This window comes from Protopterus annectens, chromosome 6.part0 (assembly GCF_019279795.1).
Source record: "Protopterus annectens isolate FY-2018-M chromosome 6.part0, PAN1.0, whole genome shotgun sequence".
NCBI lineage: Eukaryota > Metazoa > Chordata > Ceratodontiformes > Protopteridae > Protopterus > Protopterus annectens.
In genome coordinates this window covers 660,151,220-660,168,173 of record NC_056737.1, presented here as the reverse complement: position 1 = coordinate 660,168,173, position 16,954 = coordinate 660,151,220, and positions in this window count along the sequence as shown.

The following is a 16,954-nucleotide window of genomic DNA, read 5'->3' as shown; positions in this document are numbered from 1 at the left end:
TAAACTAAACCCTACTTCTAACCCTACACTAAATCTTTCATATACCACCAAGTATGCACTTAACTTAACCCGCACCCTAACCCTAAGGTCTGTAACTATCGCACACTTACCTTAAAAAGCTATACCCAAGCAAACTAAATAATCCACACACATACATTTAATAAAACCCTACTTCTAACCCTACACTAAATCTAACATACATTACCATCTATACACTTACCTTAACCCGCACCCTAACCCTAAGGTCTGTAACTATCGTACACTTATCTTACAGAGCTATACCGCAGAAGGGCCAACCATAACGAATCGATGTTTTGGATTTCGCGCTTCAAGACAATTGATGTTTTCATGGTTTGATGAAGATGTGTCGGCGTTTAGGTGTTCAGGTAAGTAAACATTTGACTTTTTAATATAGTCTTGATTGAAAGTACAGTGACAACTCACTTAAAATGGCTGTGTGGTTTAACTGTTTCACTCCCACTATTTTATTTGTAAGCAACCTTTGAACTTTCCCTACCATACCTCTAAACTTATTTGCTCAAGAATGAGGAACAAAGCCAAAAGTAATTGGAAGGCCTATGGCCAAAAATCAGAGAAATGTTTTGAGATATTACTCTTATTCAATTAGAAGATTAATAGGACAAAACGTTTTGCATCAGCATGCCTTTTCTGAAGAATAAAAAGTATAAAATTATATCTGACTTTACTGATTATAATCCTTAGCTATTTGCCAGAAAACATTTTTATGATGGCATTGACAAAAATATGAACTTAAATCGGGAATGTTCTACAAAATCAGGAACTGCTGAGAGCTATGCTTCCTACCTCTGCATGTATTTCATAATGAAGTACAAATAGCTGTTCTACACCTTTTAATAGAGTGAATCAGGGTAATATGAAATGACAAAATTTTATGTTGGATCATCTTGATATTCCTTTTGATGTTAGATAAGACATACCACAACCATGCTAACCAACTTGGAGACACTGTGCTCAAAGCTAAGCCTATCATCTATAACTATGCCTACATCCCTTATCTGTATGGAATGTATAAAAATCCACTTTATAAAAGAAGTTCACAGCATCCATCCCAAAGCATGGAGTATTGCATTATTTCTACTGAGCACAAATCTCTTGTCAGAACACTTTAAGTCTGCAATGTCTGTATATTCCTGCAGCTTTGAAGCATCTGCATTGGAAGCAACACTGCTTCTCACTGCAGTCATCTGTAAATTTTGTCATTTGCAGGTGGCCATCAACTTTACTACTGAAGTGCTGATATGAAATAGAAGAGGACCCAGTCTAAAGCCATGGCCATTTTCAGAATGTAGATTACTCCCAACAACTCATTTTGTTAACTAAATAAGATGTTTTTCAATTATGCAATTATTCATTTGTCTTTAGTGGAATTATCCTATTCTGAATCATGTATAAGCTTATCAAAGCAGGCAGAGGATGTAAAGGATGGAAATGATCTAAAGGAGAGGGTACCCATCCATCATAGTGCACACACACACACACACACACACACACACACACACACACACACACACACACACACACACACACACACACACACACACCTGTTGATAATTTTGAAGATTGCTGATTCACCTCCCTGCATAAAATATGGATGTGAGAAGAAACCAGGAACCCAAGTAACAACCTTCACTGTGACAGGTGCAGAGTCTGCACAGAGGGACTATGGCTATGAAAGTGGAAAGGAGAACTAAGCATTGTGATGTAACAGTGCTTTCCGCAGCACCATACTGCCATCCAGTAACCAGCTTTTGAATTAACTAATTTGAACAGCAGTTTATTTTTATTGATTTAGCTTACCCGGTATAATCACACATTGCATTATATAAAGTTGTACTGCTTGGCTCAGTCATGCTGAATGAATTATCAGATCTTTTTTTAAACACTTTTTAATACATTTTTCAGCGCATGTATATAACTTAGAAAAAAAAAATATATATATATAAATGTCCTGTCAACATGCAGTGTGACAGTTTACAATAGTGCGATGCATATGATGCATACCAATACATTGCATCCATATCTAAACCACCTCGTTTGTTGTTCCCCTGTTAATCTTCTATTCCTTTTGCAACAGTTTATTCCTTTCTCCAACCCATATACCAATTTTGTTTAACAATTTTTTGTATATTTCTGAATTTTGTAAATACCTCCCCTCCTACTGGGGTGTTGCTATATATATATATATATATATATATATATATATATATATATATATATATATATATATATATGTGTGTGTGTATATATATATATATATATATATATATATATATATATATATATATATATATATTCTTTCTATGGACTAACAATATTATGAAAAAGAGGTAAAATAAATGCAATGTTAAGTAGGGAAAATATATAACATGTAAATATTTTTTCATATTTAATGGTTTCTGACATTGCTTGAAGTTTCTGGAACTCAATGTATATGAAGAAAATGATATCTCCCAGTGATTTTTTAAGTATCACTGATAAGATTTTACTAGCACAGCTGATTTATTTTATAAACCCATGTGATAGCCTAGAACAGAATAAATTGTCACAGGCGTTTTTTATTCTGTTGAGAAACATTTACTATTCTACATTTGATGCGATTGTAAAGTGTGATTCATATTTAAGAAAACAGAGTCACATGGTACCCTTGTAAATAAATCTGCAAACTATGATCCAGGAATAGGCAGTGAGTATCTGAACACACACACACACACACACACACACACACACACACACACACACACACACACACACACACACACACACACACACACACACACAGTGAAGTTTTCATTTCATTTGAATGGATCACTAATATGGTGCATTGTTGTATGCAAGCTGATAAGGCTTTAGAGAACATATATTGTCTTTTAATCAGTCATTAATTCCAAGTGTATGTATTTATTTATTTGTTACCCATTGTAAAAGTCCTTTCAAATCCTATAAAGTCCTGGTACATGACACCAGACAAAACGCAGCTGAAATATTGAGCGTAAACACTCCACTGTCATTTTTTTATGCAGCTGCCTAGATAACAAAACATATAAAGTACAATTCTTATAGTAGTTAATTTCCACACGGCAAGTACAACAAGTAACAGCAGTAACTCATAGTAAATACTATTTAGATCACTTAGGTCATGAGCATCAGCCATCTGTAGGTAGTTACACTGCATATAGGATCACATTAATTTACATAGGATCGACATTCGCTGTTAATCTAGTGAACCTGCTTAACCTTATGGTATGCCGTACTTCTGTAATATCTGCATAAACATTCTGTTTTTTATTTATTTATTTATTGACATTTAATTACCAGGAAAGTCCAAATGGTTAGGAGCCCATTTTCAGAGGAGGTCCAGGAAGAAAAGCTGCAAAGTATTTTAATACATTTTAAGAATAATATTTTTACAGCCTTTAAAACTAATACAAAAACTAAACAAACAAACAAAAAATAGACTTTAAATAAATTTATCAAATTAGATATAATATGAAGATATTGGTTAAGAGTAGGTATAAGTTATAAGACGATGAGTTAGAGAATTTTTAGCCAGTTTATAGAAAAATTAAAGGCAAGTTAGTACAATACAAACAGGAATTGCAATGCAGAGTGAGAGAAAAGCATGCTTATGGTATATTTAGAGAGAAAGTCAGGTGAGAGAAAGGAAACTGTTATTTAAGAATTTTTTTCCCTAAGGACAACATCACTCTTTATGAGAAAGCCATTTCCACTTAGTGGAGCACCAGTAAAAGGACAGTTTGGAAACTAGCAATGAAAATTCTGTTTAAGTCATTTCTATTCGTATGTGTAACTTCTGTATCGCACATACATCATTTCTTTTGTCTATGTAGTTTAATCCCTAGGGCTGTGTTGGATTTTACTTCTGTTGTTTCTTAATGTAGGCCTTTTATTTTAGAATAATATCATAAAACAAAGGAGAAGAATAGTGCAGGTATTTCGTTGTAAAGAAAGGTACATAGAAACAGATAGAAAATCACTGATCAGGACCACAGCCCTTCAGGAAAGATTAACGGCATGTTGACATTACTCTATAAATAAATACTGAATAATTAAAAGACTTGTGATTAAAGGCTAATTTAGTATTGATTGTAACCTAATGCCCAGGTCTACTTTTCTGCAAATGCAAACTGTCAAGAGACATTATTCTAATCCATAGTGACAGGAAAATTACCGTAAGTTGCCTGTGGCTACATAACATTGACAGTCAGCCTAAGCATTATGCATTCCTCCAGCATTTTAAACAAGTAAAGAATACTACATAAAATAACTGCAGCAGGTAAGAAAAGTATTAAATAATAATATTTAACTTGTGGTTGTCAAACATGCCACCTTCTCATTCCTTTTTCATTAAAAAATATGAAGACTTTTAAAGAATCTATGTCAGCTCATCTTTACTAATATATTTTGTATTTTTGTTTAGTCCACTGTATTACTTTATGTTTTGGCACTTATCATTTCATTACTTCATGCAACTCATTGAGTGGTTACTGTCATACGCACTCTATACTCCATTATTACATTATAGCTGCTGTAGATCTGTAGACCCCATCCATCATGCCTTGACATTACTCTGTTTGCACACTATCCTACTCTGAGAAATTAACTTAATTAGGCAAAAGTGCTTCACTTACCCATGGTATAAGGGAATAGCAGCTGGGCTTTATTAAGGAAACAGACATTTTAATAATCAATAAATAATAGACCATAAAAAATATGTTTTATATCACAACAACATTCTTTATAAAACTAAGCATCATTGCTTTAGTTAGTTAAATTGTAGATACCTTAGAAAATCTATGGTTAGCTGCTGAACTGTTTGGTTCTCAGAGTCCTAACTTAATAAGCTACAAGCTATAATATTAGACACTGCTAATTGAAATGCAAGAATATGTATTCACATATCTCATTTGCCTTTGACATAATACTGTGAAGGAGACTTCATCCTATAGCTGACCCCCTCATTCATAAGGAGAACTGAAGAGTCTGTACAGGCCAAGGAATGGTGGACCATTTTTTTTCTTTTTCTTTTTTGCAAATGAATGGAGTGGTTATGGCAATGTGCTTGTCCTATTTGCATACATTTGCAGACCTGGAGATGGCAGAAAGCTATCTTGTGAGAAACTTTACAGCAGTTGTGTCTGTATCTTCAACATTATGTCAGTTATATTCAAAGTTGGCAAAGGATACCACCAAGAGAGTTTCTTGTTTCCAGTTGTTTTCATGATTTTCATGGGCAGAATATGAAGAAATAGCCAAGGTCTGAAGGGTATTAATTTGGGAGAAGATTGTGGGTTACTTCTTTGCTGTCTGCAGGATATACTGTACTTCCAGATTCAGGTAATTGCATTTTCTGTCGTATAATGGAATAGTTTCTTAAGATCTACATCCATAGACCACATGAATTTATTTCTAGCTTCTCTGTACATCTTACTTTCAGTCCATTGTCTTATTTACAGTTGTTTAGCTAATCCCTCCTCAAATCATCCATGGTATTGAGAATTTAACACAATCATTTGTAAGTATGTCAGTTACCTCAAGCTATTCAAATAGCCATGATATGTAACTATACATGTGTTTTACATCATATATTGGTACCCTTCAATGGAGTTCTTTATTAACAACAACAAAAAAGTTGAGCCCTCCCCCTCTTGTTCTTGTTGCATGCAGTCAGCCTGGCCCTATACACTATAGTTTTAAGATATCAATGATGCATTTACATCACAGAGCTGAAAAAATTAAGTGAATAAATAAATGTCCTATTTTGAAAGCTCTGTGTGTTGTCTAAAAAAATCAAATTCTGCAAGGCTGGAAATATATTGATTATTTGGTTCAATATTTGGCAGTTATGTCAGAAAAGTAGCATTTTTAATGTCCTTTATAGATTAACACTATTAGAATTTTCTCTTACGTTTATATTTCATGTTGCTTTTTCCCTTGCATTTTTATATTTTAAGCTGTTTTTTTAGGTAATCATCTTCAGAAGCTGTATATGTGAGAATCCAATCACTTTACATCCAGAGATACACCAAACTAAAAATCTTGTGCATGTTGTATATCTTGGTTCTTGAGACCTTCATAAATGAGCAAATACAAAATTCACACAGAAATGGTTTGTGGTTTGGTCTGATCAGAAAAACTCAATGAAATTTTTAAATAATCACCAGGCTGTTTTGGTGTTCATGTATTTCATCACTGTCATCTTGTCACACCACCAACATTTGCTCCAGTTTACCTAATCCTTAATTAGTATAAATTAAAACTTTTATGGCATTTTATTACCACATTTTAAGTATTTTTCATGTTTATGTGTTTTTACTGGATGATGATCATTATCTAAGCCAAACTGGGACCCCCTTCCCTCAAACATTGCTTGCTTTTCTTTCCTGTTGTACCCTCCATTGTAATTATTCTTTAGCATAGCCATAGCTAGTAGCTAGCAATTCTGATACCATATGCTGTTCCGCAGTCTGAGCAAAAAAAAAAAAAAAAGCTGTCCGTCTTTTAAAATTAAGCAAGTAAGTTCCTGCATGTATAGCAAGAAGCTTATATAGTTTAAACCTCATCCCTACCACAGGTGCAATGTTGTTGTTGTCGTCTTTCGGCTTTTCCCAGTTAGGGGTCACCACAGTGGAACTCCGGTCCGCTAATGATTGGCAGTAGATTTTCACGAATGTCGAGGTGCCAGCTCAATGGTCAATCTTCAACTAAGGCACGCCCATTTATGCATGTCTTTTGAATGCCCACCAACTGCGGGGAGGACATGCAGACTCCACACAGAAGGCACTCCCCGCACTCCCTGCTCTCCAGCCGAGAATTAAATGGGAGAACCTCTTGCTGTGAGACAACAATGCTACCACAGGTGCAATACTGGTATTTATTTCTGAATGTCTGAAAGCACTAATGACAGATCAGCATCTGCTGCTCATACTTACTAATATATTATGCCAGATTCACCTTCCCCCTTCATTCCACCCAAGCAAAACATCTTCTTTAAAGACAAAATCTTTACTGTTCATTTTATAAACATGAAACCATAAAACTCATGTCCTGCAACTTTAAGAACATAACATCAATGTTGTAAGAATACTGAGGTCAGCAAAACTGGAAATAAACATTTTTGCAGGTGTCAAGCACACCTGCCCCATCATGGGGGGACTTCAGTTAACTGCAGGTTTGAAAGGACATACTCCATGAAATTCCAAAGCATTAAACTGTACATGCAGTTTAAGGAAATCCTGTCAAACAAAAGCAATTATCCAGTCTGTCTGGGGGTTCATATATTTCATCACCACCTTCGTGTTGCCTCAGTAGTCATGATTGTCTCTGTAGTACAAAACATTCTTGTGTACTTGACTATCTATGCATACTAATGATATTATGCTGCACATATCTCCCTGTATTTAAAAAAATATATTTTATACATATACACACATGTAACTGTTATTTTTACTCAGAAATGTTTGTAAATGTTGTAATCAGTGTCAAGGATATCTAAATAATGGTACTGTTGCTCGTGAACGAAATTGACTGCAAATAATTGCAAAAAGTACAAGCAACCAGGACAAGACAGGGTTCTTATGTTAGGGCTGCAAGACACAGCACTATGAAAATGTAATAAAAAATGAAGCGAACCACACCACGACAATAAGAAGGCATACAATTCCACACCATCAATAAGAGATGCAAGATATCTCCAAGTAAAACGTTTAAATGTTAGCGCTTTCACAGTTCACAATGACTGCTTCATCAGATGACTTGGTGATATCTTGCATCTTTTATTGACACTGTGGAATTGTATGCCTTCTTATTGTCGTGGTGTGGTTCGCTTCATTTTTTATGACTACAAATAATGTCTTAAGCTTTTCATCCTGGGTCTTTGATGATAAAGTACTCTGCTCAGTCAGACATTCCCAGTAAAACCACTCAAAGAACAAGTCCAAACTGATGAAAACACAAAACCAAAGTGAGCTAGTATAACCATAACAAAATTAACGTTAAAACACGAGCTAAAAATGAGCTATAAACTGAAAACAGGTTTATTAGTGCTTTTTCATCGGAGATCATCCTAGCTGCCCTCACCATTTGACCTTTTACAACAGCTTTTTTCTGATGGCGAGGGTGACAGCTAGTGTAATGTAAAAATGCATTAGAATAGGTGGGCTTCCTATAGATTACACTTTTGTATCTGGAATTAGCAGTGTCCTTAACTAAAAGGATATCCAAAAAGTTAATACTATACTCTTCCAAATTATATGTGATGATCTCCGATGAAATTGATTTCATCGAAGAATGTAAACAACAGAGGCTATCCATGTACTATGATAGTTGATATTACATCTGAAGTGACCCACAAATGAAAAATTGGCTATTTTAAACCTATTTTGTCAAATCATGACTGTTTGGGTAACGATAGTGTAAGTAATCAGAATGGTTTTAGTAATGACACCGGTGACCATGTGTTTAGGACAAGCTTCTTGTGCATGTATAGCCAAGACCATCTATTAATAAGAGATATACTTAATAAAAATTGGGCACTTATCACAGAGGATAGTTCTTTGCTCAATCGCTTTGGCCTTATACCAAAAATTACCTTTAGGAGGGGGTATAATTTAAAATCTTTGCTTGAAGCTAAGTGGCATAATGATTACACCATGAAGGTTGGTATGGTTAAATGTGGGTCATGTCGACAATGTAAATATGTCAGCCTGGGATCCAAAGTTAAAATTAGAGATAACATTTGCAACATTAGGGGCAAGTTTAATTGTGAAACTAAAAGTGTTGTTTATTCTGCCTGCTGTGAGAAATGTGCTGCCTTCTATATAGGTAAAACCGAAAGGAAATTAAGGCAGCGCATTTACGAACATTATTATGCTATCAGTAGGAATGATCCTACTAATGCTCTGGCTAGACATATTTCAAAATGTCCAGAGCATAGTTTTAAATTTAGTATACTTAAACATATTGAAATTGATATTAGAGGGGGACCCTGGCAAATTCAGTTAGAAAAAGAAGAGTTGTTTTGACAGATTAGAACTGCCACCTATATGTTTTCTGGGCTCAACGAGCATGTGTCTATTAGCAGCATTCTTAAACATTTAGCTATGAGAAGGTGATTTCTAAATTTTAAATTTTGGTTATTATGCATTTGATTTTAAATATCATTCTATACTGATGCTCTTGTTTTTATTAATTTGAGAATTATTATACAAGAGCGCATCAGTTGTTTTTGACGTTATTTAAAGTTTTGGTGTCTTGTTGTAGATATGCGCTAGATGCGCGTTTTAGACATGATGACTTGTTGTTGTATTTATGTGGGGTGGTATGTGAAGTTTTTTGAACGAAGTTAGTGGGCTGTAGTTTTAACTGTAGTTTAAGCAATCTGGCTAATTGGTTAATTAATTAATTAATTAAGTTGAATGTATATTAACTTATGAGTATGAGCCAGTACGCTTTGTCTGAAGAAGAAAAGACACTGTTTTTTCCGAAAGCACTAATAAACTTGTTTTCAGTTTATAGCTCATTTGTAGCTCGTGTTTTAATGTTAATTTTATTGTGGTTATACTAGCTCACTTTGCTTTTGTGTTTTCAGACATTCCCAGTAAACAGATAAAATTCCATACATACATACATACATACATAAATGTCCTTAACATCCCCTAATATGCCACAGAATACCCCTTGACTAAAGATATTGAAGACACACAAGAGACAGATAAAACATAATACATTATTAGTCACTTTCCATGCACTTTGATGTTTGAAGCTTGTAATCCATGCCTCAAAAACAGTTCATAGGTTGAACAAACTTCATGCTTCCCTGCAGCATATATTGCCACTGGAAATGGCAAACTGTGTTACCTGCATCCAGACATTGTATGTTCTCCTCAACATATTCTGAAGGCTCTCTCATGTCATCACGAAAATGTAATATGGCTGCATTAATTCTGCAAAGTACTAATGATTACTCATGATGTAGATATGCAAAGCACAAATCTTTAAGCTTCTTATGTTTGATTATTGGCTATCTCTAACAAGGCACCTATCATTTCACTCCATAGTTGCTATCTTTAAAGTATATACAAAGCTTTCATTCCACACTGTGTATAACTTCATATTATAAATCATTCAGAAGCAAAGATTTTGCAATTCTGGACCCTAAAACATGAAATCATATACTAGTACCCACTGAGAATTATGTCAATTTACCTTGCACATGTAAACTGCAAACTGATCCCAGAACATGGACCAAAGCTCCAAAGATGGTGGCGTCTCCATATTCATAAAGGATATGCACACCTCCAGACTAGTAGCCCAGCATAACTCATCTGAGATACTTCAGGTGCAACTAACAGTGGGTAAGATGGCGATTCATGTCATAGCCTGCTATAGATCCCCAACCATGTCTTAAGACTCTCACTGCATGTTCTTAAGCAACCTGGAAACTATTAGGGTCCAACCCAGCACTCTTATACTAGGTGACTTCAACTACCCCTCCATTAACTGAGGATACTACTCAAGCACCAATACACTGCACAACGCTTCCTGGAATTCATCAATCCCAATGCCCCGGACCAGCTCATTCTTACCCCCACTAGAGGAAGCAACATCCTTGACCTGGTTATTACTAACATGGGCAACTGTTGCTCTACACCAATAGTCAGTACCTCCCTGGTTAGATCTAATCACAAACTAATCACCGTGGAAATCCACATCTCACCCACACCACCTGCAAAGGTAACCACCATGAAAAACCTCTCCAATGCTGACTTTAGGCTCCTAAAAACAGAGGTAGCTAACTTCACGGCACCCATGTCAATAGAAAATAGATGCATGACTGCTGAATCATACACCAATGCACTGTACAAACACGTATATAAATGCATGGAGCTAGCTATACCCAACAGAACTACGACACTGTCCTCCAAAAGAAAGGAAGCCAATCTGGTGCTCCCCTGCCATTAATAAACTCTACAACAGAAGGAAGAAATTGTTGCAGAAAAAGTTGAAGTCCCAAGACTGGAAAAACTCCCTTATTAGCCTCAACAAAAAGTTGAGATCCCTCATCAAAACCTCTAAAACCAACTATGAAGGCAGAATTGCAGCAGACACTAAAAACAACCACAAAGCCCTCTATAATTATATCAAGAATCTCCACAGCAATACTCAGGCTTGCTCTGAGTTACTGCACAATGGTACCTCCTATACTGAGCCAACAGATATTGCCAACATACTGGCTGACAGATTCAGTGCCATCTTTACTCCTCTCCCCCCTAAAGGACCAATCACAATACCAGAAGAATGCCAGGCACCCAGCATTACTGCAGCACAGGTTAAAGCTGCATTGTCCAAGGCCATGAATACAGCTTCTATGGGACCCGACAATATTCCTGGATGTGTTCTACATGAACTTCAAAGTGAACTGGCACCACATTAGTATGCCCTGTTCAATCATAGCCTCACTTCAGGCTTTGTCCCTACCGAATGGCGTACTTCTGCAGTCATCCCTCTTCATAAAGGTGGAACAACTACAGACCCTGGGAATTACTACCCCATTAGCCTGATGAGTCTGATATGTAAGGGTATGGAGAAAATCATCATGGACCTAATTAACAAGGATATAGGAAATCTCCAAACTCTAGATCCCACAAAGTTTGTTTTTTTGAAATTTAGATCATGCCTGCTCAACCTGGTTGACTTCATTGAGTCAGTCACCAGAGCTGTGAATGAGGGCAAGGCATTTCATACAGCCTACCTAGATATGGCCAAGGTCTTTGATACCATTCCCCACTCAGGAATTATTGATAAACTCACCAAGCTAGGCATCAACCCCTATATCACTAGATGGGTTGCAAACTGGCTCACAGACAGAACCCACAGTGTGAAAGTAGCGGAATCCAAGTCAAACTGCCGACCAGTCATGAGTGGAGTCCCACAGGGATCGGTCCTGGGTCCTCTCCTGTTTGGCATCTACTTCTCAGAAGTCCAGGTCAACACAGAGGGACTCTGGCTGACCAAGTTACCAGATGACTGCAAGCTGGGAGCCATTATTAACTCCCCAAGTGATGTAGACATCCTACAGAAAGGTATCACTCAGACAAATGATTGGTGTCAAAACCATGGCCTTAAGCTTAATGCCAAAAATGTGTCATCATCCCCATTAGGTAAAACTCAGTTCTGACTAATTACCATATCGATGGGAGCCCTCTGAAGACTGAAGGCATTATAAAAGATCTGGGGACACAGGTTGACAGCAACCTCTCCTTCGACCACCATATTGCCACCGTGGTCAGAAAGTCCTTCTGCGTGGCACAATCTCATTACCAAGGGTTTTGCATCCAGGAAGAAAGAGGTCATCATCTCTCTCTCCACTCTTCTCCCATTAAACCAGTCATCGAGTATAATGCCCCATTTGGCATGTACCTAACTAGACACATGCAACTGCTGGAAAGGCCACAAAAGTACCTCATGAAGAGGATCCTAGGCCTTAAACACATGCCCTACACAGACTCAAAAAACTCCAGCTATTCTCTGTTTCTTATTGTCTACTAAGAGGCGATCTCTGCTTGACTTACAAAGCCATGTTTGACCCAGTTCTGTTAGAAATGCTACATCTGAAGAATCCCAGTACCGCCACACCACATGCTCCAGAGACCACAATCTCATTACCACAATCAACAGAACATGCTGGAGGGGCAGGTTCATAACCCAGAGACTGCCCATGCTCTGGAATAGACTTCCCATACATGTCAAGCAGAGCACCTCACTGGCCCTCTTCAAGAGAAATATTGATGAGTGGATGGGAAATAGAAAGTTCACCCCGGGGATCACTCCAGTGGCTCTACTTGATAGAGACACTGGGAACTAATTTCGGGAGGCACAATACCAGGACACTTCTATGGGCTAGGCCTGTAAAGGCTCCAGGGCCATTAGCCTAGTACATGCCTATAAACCTATGAACCTATGAACAAATTTGTATGCTTCTTATGTTTGGTTATTGGCCATCTCTAGTAAGGCAGCTGTCATTTCACTCCATAGTTGCTGTCTTTAAAGTATATACAAAGCTTTCATCACACACTGTCTATAAATTCTTATTAGACATCATGCAAAAGCAAAGATTTTGCAATTCTGGAACCAAAAACATGAAAATCTTATACTAGTAATCACTGAGAATTATGTCAATTTACTTTGCACATTTAAACTACAAACTGGTCAGTAATAAGCAAACAGATTGCTTATATTTCAGCTATTTCACATATTTCACCACCTCAGTCTTAATGTGTCCCTAACACTATTCCCCTGCCTCTTCTACCTCTTCCCTTCCTCTATCTCCAACCACTCTTAATTATTACAGTTCCAAAACAACCTACCTGTCTAGTATGTCTCCTATACTCTACCTTCCCTACATCTCCTACTAGCCATTCTTACTTTCCTTTCTTGTTTCCAAACTCCTATACAACTAGATCCTACCCACTTTAAATAAGCATCTGCCTAACTATTAACTCATTTTGCTCTAAGCAGCTTAAATAATATTGTAACTAGACACGTTTTCTTCTGCTAATTGTTTAAAACCTTGTTTGTAACAACTCACATACTTGTCTGCCAATTGTTAATACTCTGTATAATTGAATTGCCTGAGGAGCTTTTTTTCTCTCCAGGTCTCTGCTTGTAAGATCCCATAGCTGATTATTACTACTGTGTTACTAAAATTGAATAAATTGTTTTCTAGTCCTGAGGAGCTTTTCTCCCCGGGTCTCTTCTGAAAATGAGCCAAAAGTTCAGCCAGGGTAACCTGTTAACAAATGTAAAATAAATAAAATAAATAAATAAATATTTTTAAATAAATAACTGAGTCATAAAAGACGTGCATTATTGCTGACTTTCATCTTATGCTGAGCCCTTAAGTGTTAGGTATTATAGTGGTTTAAGACAGGGTGGGAGTTGGAATGCAACTATATTGCATCTCTTAAGGAGCAAATTCTCATTATGGCTCAAATCAGAAGTCAAAAATGGTGTTGAAGACAAGAACTTTTTCCTCCCATAAAATGGTTCCTGGCCACTTCTTACTAAGTTATGTTTTTGCTTAAATTTACCCTCCTTACACTTTTGTCAATCTTCATATTTTTTGCATTAGTACTCATCTTCTTTGATGGTAGTTGTTTTTTACAGGATCATCTATTTTACTGACCTTGTATCCTGGAAGATATAAAGGCACAAGAATGAAAATATATTTATAAGACCCACAATATTTCGAGACATTATATTTAAGTACTTGCTCTAGTCATTGTGTAATACCTTAAAACTCCTTCAAAGGAGGTTCATGGGAAACATGCAACTGACACCTTAAGGACATACAAGTGTAGTAACTTGCTAGAGATACTAGAATACACTAACATTTGGGTCTATATTAGTACATTGAATATTTAACAGTTTGAATCACTAAAGGTCAAGCTTTAGTGATTGGACTGTTAAAGCATTGAATGTTCCGATAAAAAAAAAAAAAAAAACTAAATGGTGTAGGCAGACCCCCCACACCCCCGCTACTTAAATATACCAACTCCGAGACTGCACTACATTGAAGTAAATGGAAATTTCCCCTTAAGGAAATTTCCGTTTACTTGCACGATGTTCTGCAGTTTCGCCATTCCCATGTCGACAATGTCAGATTCTACATTGTCTGCTTTCGAGAATTTAATATAGACCCTAACATGCAGCCATTACTATAAATGCAGTATCAGAATTAATTAAAAAAACACAATATCCTGCAGATTCATAAATGACAGTACTGCACTCATAATCAAAGTGACAGATAACCCAGATATAGCTCTGTTTCTACTCTACTCATAAACATTCTTTTAAATGAAAAGTCCACCCTCTTTTTAATTTAACATAATTTAACACCTGAGGCTTCTTTCCTCCATATAGTGTGGATCCATAATAGTGTAGTTATCAGGAAGCAGCCTGTACTTTGTAAAGCTATCAATTCCTTTCTTTGAAATTAAAGGAGGAAAAAGAAAAAGCCCTTCCACCTTTTTAAGCATAACTTCTCACATGCATTGGCAAAGGAATTTGTCTCTATCTGCATGCCTACCTCTAGGCAACATTTAGTCCAAAGTTTTTACTAGCTTGTTGATGGTGCAGGGGAGGTTGAGGTTACCAGGTTACCTGCACTAAATGAAATACTAAAAGCATCCTCTCTCTCTCTCTACTTCTTTTATTTATAGCCCATAATCCAACAGGTAAATTAACACTCCCACTCTCAGCAGTGACTTAACATAGTAACCAAAACAAAGAAGCCAAACAATATCATCTCCAGAGATAAATTTATTAACACAAAAATAGAAAGATTAAGCACCATTATCCTTCATATATTTCATATATCACAGACTTCATCAAACCAGATATTATGGCCTGCGGTGGTGGTGCTGCAGTAGCGTTGTCACCTCACAGTAAGACGCTGTCCAGTTCGATTCTCAGTTACAGCGTCTTCTGTGTGGTGACGTGTGAATGGGCGTACCTTCCTTGAAGGTTGTGCATCAGGGCTGGTAACTTGGCACGTAAAAATCAACTATCAATCATTAGCGGACTGGAGATCCGCTGTGGCGACCCCTAACTGGGAAAAGCCGAAAGACACAACATTACATTTAATTTAAAAAAAAATCACACAATTCATTAGTAACCATCTTTAAACAGTAATTCAGATAATCAGCTAACATTTTAAAAATAATTTATTACAATAAGTTAAAAATTATCTACAAATGAATTACATATAATAAACAATAATGCAAAAATGATGACCTTAACTTTAAAATACTTGTAATCAAGATAAGTTCATTTAACAGAAGCACTTGTGTGGCATTTTTGCATAACTGTTATATCAATTTTATGTATTCCAGACTGGTTTCCCATGAACCTCCCCTCTGATTAGCTGGTATTTTCTCCATTTTTTTAAAAAAAACTTTTAAAATCTTTATAATTCATTATTTGTTTACAGCGTTATTGTTATCATCTTAACTATTATCATATGCATGTTCATATAGCCTAGTGTACAAAGCTGCTTCTCTGTCTTTGCTATGTATTAGGCATTACATGACAAGCAGGAAGCTAAATATACCATGTGGTTTATACTACAATTGTAATATTCATCATATCACATACATACATACAACTATAGATATATATTAATCAGATCTTAAACATGTCATTCATTAGTATAAGCTGCTAGCAATACATCTAAACAGATGAGTAAGAGTGGTAGCTGTTAATGCTGTGCATTTATTTATGGTACACCCATTATCTTTGTCAGTGGTTAGCCTAAATTTATAGCATTTAAATGATATTACAATTGTAGTACTTGTCATGTGATGCCAATTTTGTAGCAATGGCTAAGGTACAACTGTATAATAGGGTATATTAACACACATACATCTATCTATCTATCTATCTATCTATCTATCTATCTATCTATCTATCTATCTATCTATCTATCTATCTATCTAGCTATCTAATATTAAGTGCAAGGGTAACAAAAATACCAAACACTCAGTGATTTATAATGATTTTGATTTTTTTTTATTCTCTAGAAAGTACCTGTAAATCATAGGGGATGTTCATTGGAGAGCATGCACAAATACAAATAATAAGTGCAGTTATGACTAAATGCCACCCAAACACCTGGGTTAAATGCCTTGATTACAAGAATTTTTAAGTTAAGGTCAGTGAAACTTTGCTTTTTAATACATGTTCATTTAGTATATTTTAGTTGAGGCACATTTTTCACTTATTGTAATGGATAGGTTTTTTAAAGGTGTGCACATTATTTATCCATTTGCTGAAGTCAGAAGGTCAGGCATGAATCGTGTGATATTTCATGACTTTTAAGTACATGGCTTTACTT